Here is a 6,995-nt window from a genome sequence, read left to right as displayed (position 1 = left end):
GAGTACCATTAGTGAAAGTTATTTAAAACCAGAAGCATGAGGAAATTATTTAGGAGTGTAAGGACAGTATGAGACAGAGAGATCTAGAATTATTCTAAGTTCGAGGACGAACTTTTTATAAGGGAGGGAGAATTGTAACATCCCAAATTTCACTATTTGGAGTCCTAAAATACCTTATTAAAATATAGAAATGTTTTATAAAAATTCTAGAGATTTTTAGAAATTTTTAGAGTATTTTTATGCAATTTTTGGAGGTCGTTTGGTATTTTTACCAAAAGAAAGAAGTTTTAACAAAAATGTTCAAGCCGAGGCTCGGACCGGCAACCCCTGACCCGAGCAAAACCCGACTAACCAACTGGGCTAGCAGTTGTTACTTGATCAAGTAAAGGAAGAATTTTATTTAAGTAATAGAAGTTAATAGGAAGATTAGAGTTATTAAAGAGGAAAAAAAAGGGTGTTCGGCAGGATTCGAACCCGTGACTCCAATCACAAGCCAAGCCATGGCTAACCAAGTGTGCTGCGGATGTTTCGTAAACAAATTTACAATGACTAGGTCTTAAACCATAACAGAAGCGCTAGGCTAAAAGAGAGATAAGTTGATATTGGCTTTTGGCCGAACCCTAAATCCCTCTCTTCCTCTTCTCTCTCGTTCCCGACGCGGCGGTTTTCTTCTCTCGGGCGGAAACGCAGCAAGTAGCCGGCGTCTCCGGCGGCCAGCAAGCATCCCTCTCCGTCAAGTCTTTGCACCGTCGAGCTCCTCTCGTCGAGAAGGAAGCCGTGAGCACGAGGGAGAGGCCACAATCATGCAAGTCTCCGAAACCCTAGAGTCCTTCCCTTCCGACTGTGAGTTCAAGAAACCGAGGTAAGTGCTTCTCACCTGCAGTAGGAGTAGTTTTGGATCTTTGTGTCCTTGAATTCGAAGTATGCTGTTAAGATTTTAGTTTTGGGTTTGCTGCCGTGAGTTTCAAAGAAGAACATGAATGGTAAAGTTCAAGCCTGCGGGCTGTTTACCTCAAGCTTTGTAGATGGAATACGGATTTGTTTCTATGTAGATTGTTCTGTTGAATTTTTATGAGCACGATCAGTCAAATATGGAATTTTACAGGTTGCGGATTAGTACGTCTTTATTGGTTCTACTTTTGTTTTTGGAATCTTTGTATGGAGTTAAATTAAACAGATACTTGCAACTTGTCAGTCTCCTGTTAGATTCCTGCCAAGATTGGTTAGGTATTGAAGAATTATATTGTGGTTAGAAGATTTGAGTATGGGTTAGTTGAATTTGATTCTTGCTGTATGACGAATAGATTATGCTATTTCTGAACAGAATTGAAGTGTTTTAAAATGTTTTCCATTGTGTTTCACTACTGGTGTTGGCTGGGAAATGCTGGGCAGATTTGAAGGGATAGTTTCAGTGTGGTTAAGTGGATGTGTTTACAACATTCTCCTATGAAACTTGGATTGTACATGTACTACTTGAAGTTTTGAGTTGAGTCCTATAAGAATGACAGTTGAGGGGCGATGCATGGTTATCGGTATTACATGATATGAATCAAGTATAGAGAACTAAATTGATATGAAACACGAAAAGAAGATAGAAAGATGCAGGAAATATAAGTCACAAAGAAAAGATACATATGAAACGAAGCATTAAGAAACTAGCTAAGAGTGATAGAATACAATCTATAACTTTTCGTTTACTATTATTTGTGAGCATATGCAGTTGTTATGTGCTATGAGTTGAACATGAGCAGATTTTCATTAAGCAAATGCAGATTTCTGTTAAGAGTTAGTGTGCAGATTTGATTAATGATTAGTGCAGATTTCATTGTGTTATTAGCTGGACATAAGCAGTTTCCTTTGCAGAATATTAAGTGCAGATTTGTCTTCTTCTTTTCATGAATGAGAGTAAGAGAGTTAAGGGAAGAAAAGACCATTTTTCCTTCTTCTTCTCATTATGAATAAATAAGAAAAATGAGTAGGAAAACTTCATTTGTTCTCTCTTCCTTCTCCTCCTTCTCTCCACCGAAAACCAACCTCTTCTTCCTCACCATTGCCGAACCAAGCCAAGGAGCTTCTCTCTAGAAAAAAGTCTCACCAAGCAAGGTTACTTTCCTTAGTAAATCAAGTGAGAGGAAGTAAGTATCCCTCTCACCTGCAGTACAAGTAGCCTCCTACGATTTCTATGTTTAAAAATGTTTTGAAAAATTTTAGGATGTTATCTTGTAGGGTTCGGCCATGATAAGAAAGATGGAAACATGTTATCTATTAGTTTTTGGTTATCTATGGTTGTTAAATAGTTTTATGGACTCATGTTGTTTAAAACTTGGAATCACACTCTTGAAGTTTCGTCCATGAAAAAGATAAAGTGGTTATTAGAAAGTTTAAGATATAAACTATGCTTGTTCATGATTTCTTATGGTTTGTACCTCACTACATGATGTTAGGTTAAGGTTTTTTTCCATGTTGATATTGCTTAGATTTTTGGAACCTTGCTCTTTAGGGTTCGGCCATGTATAGATAAAGAGGTTTAGGGAAATTTTAAGATATAAATTATGCTTGTTTATGACCCCTTATGGTTTATAACTCACTACATGATGTTAGCCTAAAGTTCTCATGTTTAGGTTGCATAAAAGGGTAGATCCATAATTTAGGGTTTCGGCCAAGCAAGAAACAAAGGCATAGGAGGAAGTTTAAAAATTTAACTAAGCTTGTTATGATTCCTCATGATAAATAACCCATTGTATGATATTTGCTTAAAAGGTTTTATGCTTCAAGTTGTTAAAATCCTAGATGTATGTTCCTAGGGTTTCGGCCAAGAAGGAATAAGGAGACTAGAGAAAGTTTAGAAACTTAACTATGTTACTAATTATTTCCTCATGATGTGTACCCACTATATGATGATTGGTTTAAAAATTTCTAGTTTCATATTGTTTAAAAAAAAAATAAAATAAGAGAATCCAAAACCAAGACATGTATGTTTCGGCCAAGTAAGAAAATTAGGGTTATGGAACTTTCCATGATATCTAAAGGCCTCACATGTATGCTATGTATCATGAGATATTAGGTTAAAGATCCATGCTTAAAATGTTGCTTTAAAAACCTAAGAATCATGTCTACAAGTTTCGCCCAAGGTTGAACACTAGGGTTAGAAACCTATTTATGCTTATTAAGAACCTCACTTGCTATGCTATGGTGGTTAAAAGTTTCATGCTACATGTTGATTTAAAAGTTAGAAACCATCTCCTTAGGTTTCGGCCAAGAGGAAGAAAAAGGGTTTAGAGTAAACTTTTAAAACCTAATTATGTTTGTCATGATTCCTTATGATGAAGGGTTCTCCTATATGATGTTAGTTTAAATCTTTCATGCTTATGTTGCAAAAAAAAAATAAAAATAAAAAACCTAGAACCATGACATGTAGGTTTCGGCCAAACCAAGAAAACTAGGGTTTGTATTTGCTAAAGGTCCTCTATGTTATGATAAGTACCATGTGATATTAATATGATGCTTTCCTTATTTAAAGTTGCTTAAGATCCAAGACCAAAACCCTTGCAAGTTTTGGCCAAGTATGATTAGGGTTTGTAGAAGGCTCAAAACCCCTAACTATGCATGAAAATGATATGTTTATATGATAAGAACATGCTATGCTTCCTTATATGACAAGAACATGCCATGCTTCATGATACGATAAAAATATGCTATGCTTTATGATATGATAGGAATATGCTATGCTTCATGATATGATGAGAATATGTCATGCTTCATGATATGATAAGAACATGTTATGCTTCATGATAAGACACGAACATGCTATGCTTCATGATATGTTTATGAAAGGCTTATGTAAGATGAAAAGCCTAAGAGATGCTTCCCTTAAGTTGGGATCAAGAGCACTCTTCATGATATGACAAAGAGATGCTTCCCTTAAGTTGGGATTAAGAGCACTCTTCATGATATGACAAGAAACATGATATGCTATGATATGATAACATGATATGCTATTTTACTTTTGTATGGCTTGTTCCAAGGGTGGGCTCCATAAGCACCCCTAGGTCGATGGTCTATGAAACGGACCTAGTAAAAAGGGATGGGCACCTAAGTTGCCCCTAGGTCGATGGTCTATGAAACGGGCCTAGTTCCTAGTAGGTTCAACATTTGCTACCTTCACTACAACAAAAACCCTCATAGACATCGATTTTCCACCGGTGTCTATTTCATTTTCGATCGATGTCTATGAAGCCGATGTAAAAGGTCTGCCATTTTAGACATCGGTTTAAAACCGGTGTAGTATCACTTAACGACACCGGTCTTCGAATCGGTTATTAACTGGTGTAGTATCATTTAACGACACCGTTTCATCAACGGTGTAAAACCGATGTAATATTGTATGTTAATAACACCAGTTTTGGCAGCGGTAAATGACCGATGTAATATTAGTTAATAACACCAGTTTTGCAGCGGTGGAAAACCGATGTAATATGGATATTTTTTAACAATTTGATTTTCGAAACAATGAAAAACTGACAATAATAAAAAAAAAGTACACAAATATTCACATATTATACAAATATTCTTCATTCAACAATATCCATAAAATACACAAATATTCACAAATTATATAAATAATCTTCTTACAATAGTATCTATAAAATACCCAAACATTCTTTTTACATCAAAAGCTAGCTAATAGATATCAAAATCAAGGTAGAACATTCTTTTAACAACACATCAAGGTAGAACCGCACTTCAAATGTAATCTAGCATGCATTCAGCCCACTCGATCCGCACTTCATCAATTTCAACTCTGGAGTACTTGAGATTTGTAAACTATAAAAATACATAAATAATATATTAGTAAACCAAGACCAAAAATCATAGTTGAAAAAGCAGTAAGGGCACCAGGTAACAAGATGACTAACTGAAATGCTTAAAAAAAGAAACATTCATCAATTATCACATAAATATAAGGGATTAATTTGTAACAACAACTCAACAAAATGTACTACCTCCCTAAACTAAGGGATTGGTGTGCATTGAGATCAAGAAAGGTGAAACAAACAACTGTATATATATCCACTAAAGAACTTGAGCTTTTCTGACTTGTAATTCTCTCCCCTAAACAATCCAAAACTCTTGTACATATAAAAAGTGACAAAGAATAAATTTCCTTTAGAACCAACAGAACTATGAGATCAACTTGATAATCAAATTACTAATATTATGGTCAATATATAACTGTATATAGTTTCCAAGGCCTATAATATATGGATGAGGATGCTCAATAATACATCAAGTAAAACAAGAAATAAGTAAAGAAGTAAATTCACCATATATCATCATTGCTTATTGTATATTGTTTATAATGTGCATGTGTAGATCATATCATAAAAGAATGATATTATATCTGCTATAATACTACCCTGTTTACTTGATGATATGGACAGGATGGAAGGAAGAAATTTATGCACATGGCACAGGGGGATTAGCAGTGGATAAACAGGAGGGTAACATTTGCTACTTTCATTGTGCCAAAAATGCAAAGCCCGAACTCTGACAAAGGAAAGGCGGTGGATCGATATCTGCTATATCTATTTCTGTCATTGACTTTGAGATATCATCGACCAAAAATGGAATGCTGCATCAAAGGAGAATGTAAATCTAATTTATAGTAACTAATATGTAGAACAGAGGAAGAAAAAGTTTAAGGCCTACCTGGAATCATCATCTAACAAGAAAGAATTATTGGAAGAATTATTTGAGCCCTCGGCCATCACAAGTCTCATACTTGAAATGATCTATAAAATTGAAAAGGCAAAAAAAATCTCTACGTCATTACTTGGAAAGACCTAAAAGTGCAACAGAACAGTTTGAAGTCATTGCAAAATAAGGTTGATACCATTTGTCCCAAAGGCAAGCTATGAGATGGAAGACTTGGTATAGGCCAATATATTTATTCCCAATTGTCTTCCATCAGTTGGTTATGTCAACAAGAATATTACTAGATGCTAGAAACGCACCATTATTGCTTCACTAGACTGCCCCATCTTGGTGCCTTAATTGCTCTCTATTTTGTCCCCACACAAACTTAGTTGGTACCACACTTAGCTATTCCATTGTGAATATGAAAATTATGCATGTGAGATATATATATATATATATATATATATATATATATATATATATATATATATATATATATAAACAAAATGCAACTTAAGAACATATCTAAGTGAAATCTGACCTCTGATGTAACACTCTGCGTGCCATACTTGTCATCCCAGTACATAGTACTGATTCTGTATAACTGTTGTATGCTAAGAACCTGAAAACCAAATCAAACCAAAAAAACAGTTCGTTACTGACAATCTAAATGACTGAAACTTTGAATATTTATAAGTGGTCTCAACTGGGCATAAATCTTTGGTTATCTCCTTCAGTGTCTTCTTTGGTTTCTGATGTAAAACCTATATCACGATATAATATTAATAGTTCAAAGATAAGTTACTGGACAACAAGTACAGTATACAATAAGCAATCTTGATGTCTGGTAAGTACGTGCTGAATCGCTCAAACTCATGGCAAATCTGCACAAATATAAATATGAATCAAAATTCTAGAACCACCAAAATCAACATAAATCATTCTTTAAAAATAAAGTCAAACCTGGAAGGCCAATTCTCTTGTATGACACATCACAAGTGCAGCAACTTGGCCTGCTGTTGGCTCAATTTACTGAAGAGTAGAAAGTACAAAAACCGCTGTTTTATCCATTCCAGACTTTGCTTGACAAATAACATCCATTCCCAGAATAGCTTGTGGAATACATTCATGTTGTACTGATGAAAATTGAGGAGTACCCCAGTAAGGAAAAAATAATCTTCTGGATCCTTTAATGGAAAGGTTTACCTTATTCTCCACCAAACTGAGAAACATGCAAGTGATCTTTACCTGCAAAATACCATAAAGATTTATGCATCTATCCACTCGATGATGAAATG

General features: G+C 34.9%; 1 long non-coding RNA gene across 1 annotated transcript; it reads right to left on the bottom strand.

Annotated features, from left to right (window-relative positions):
• Positions 1–5,509: 5,509 nt before the first annotated feature.
• LOC122039758 lies at positions 5,510–6,490 on the bottom strand. The gene is made up of 4 exons (XR_006128366.1): positions 6,405–6,490; positions 6,239–6,319; positions 5,710–5,792; positions 5,510–5,632 (listed from the first exon to the last, which is right to left on the bottom strand). It is a non-coding gene; the product is annotated as an uncharacterized LOC122039758 (long non-coding RNA).
• Between the last annotated feature and the right edge of the window lie 505 nt (positions 6,491–6,995).

The sequence above is a fragment of the Zingiber officinale genome, chromosome 2A, assembly GCF_018446385.1.
Source record: "Zingiber officinale cultivar Zhangliang chromosome 2A, Zo_v1.1, whole genome shotgun sequence".
Taxonomy (NCBI): Eukaryota; Viridiplantae; Streptophyta; class Magnoliopsida; order Zingiberales; family Zingiberaceae; genus Zingiber; species Zingiber officinale.
The sequence above is the reverse complement of the archived record's forward strand: the minus strand, read 5'-3'. Positions and strand labels throughout refer to the sequence as shown.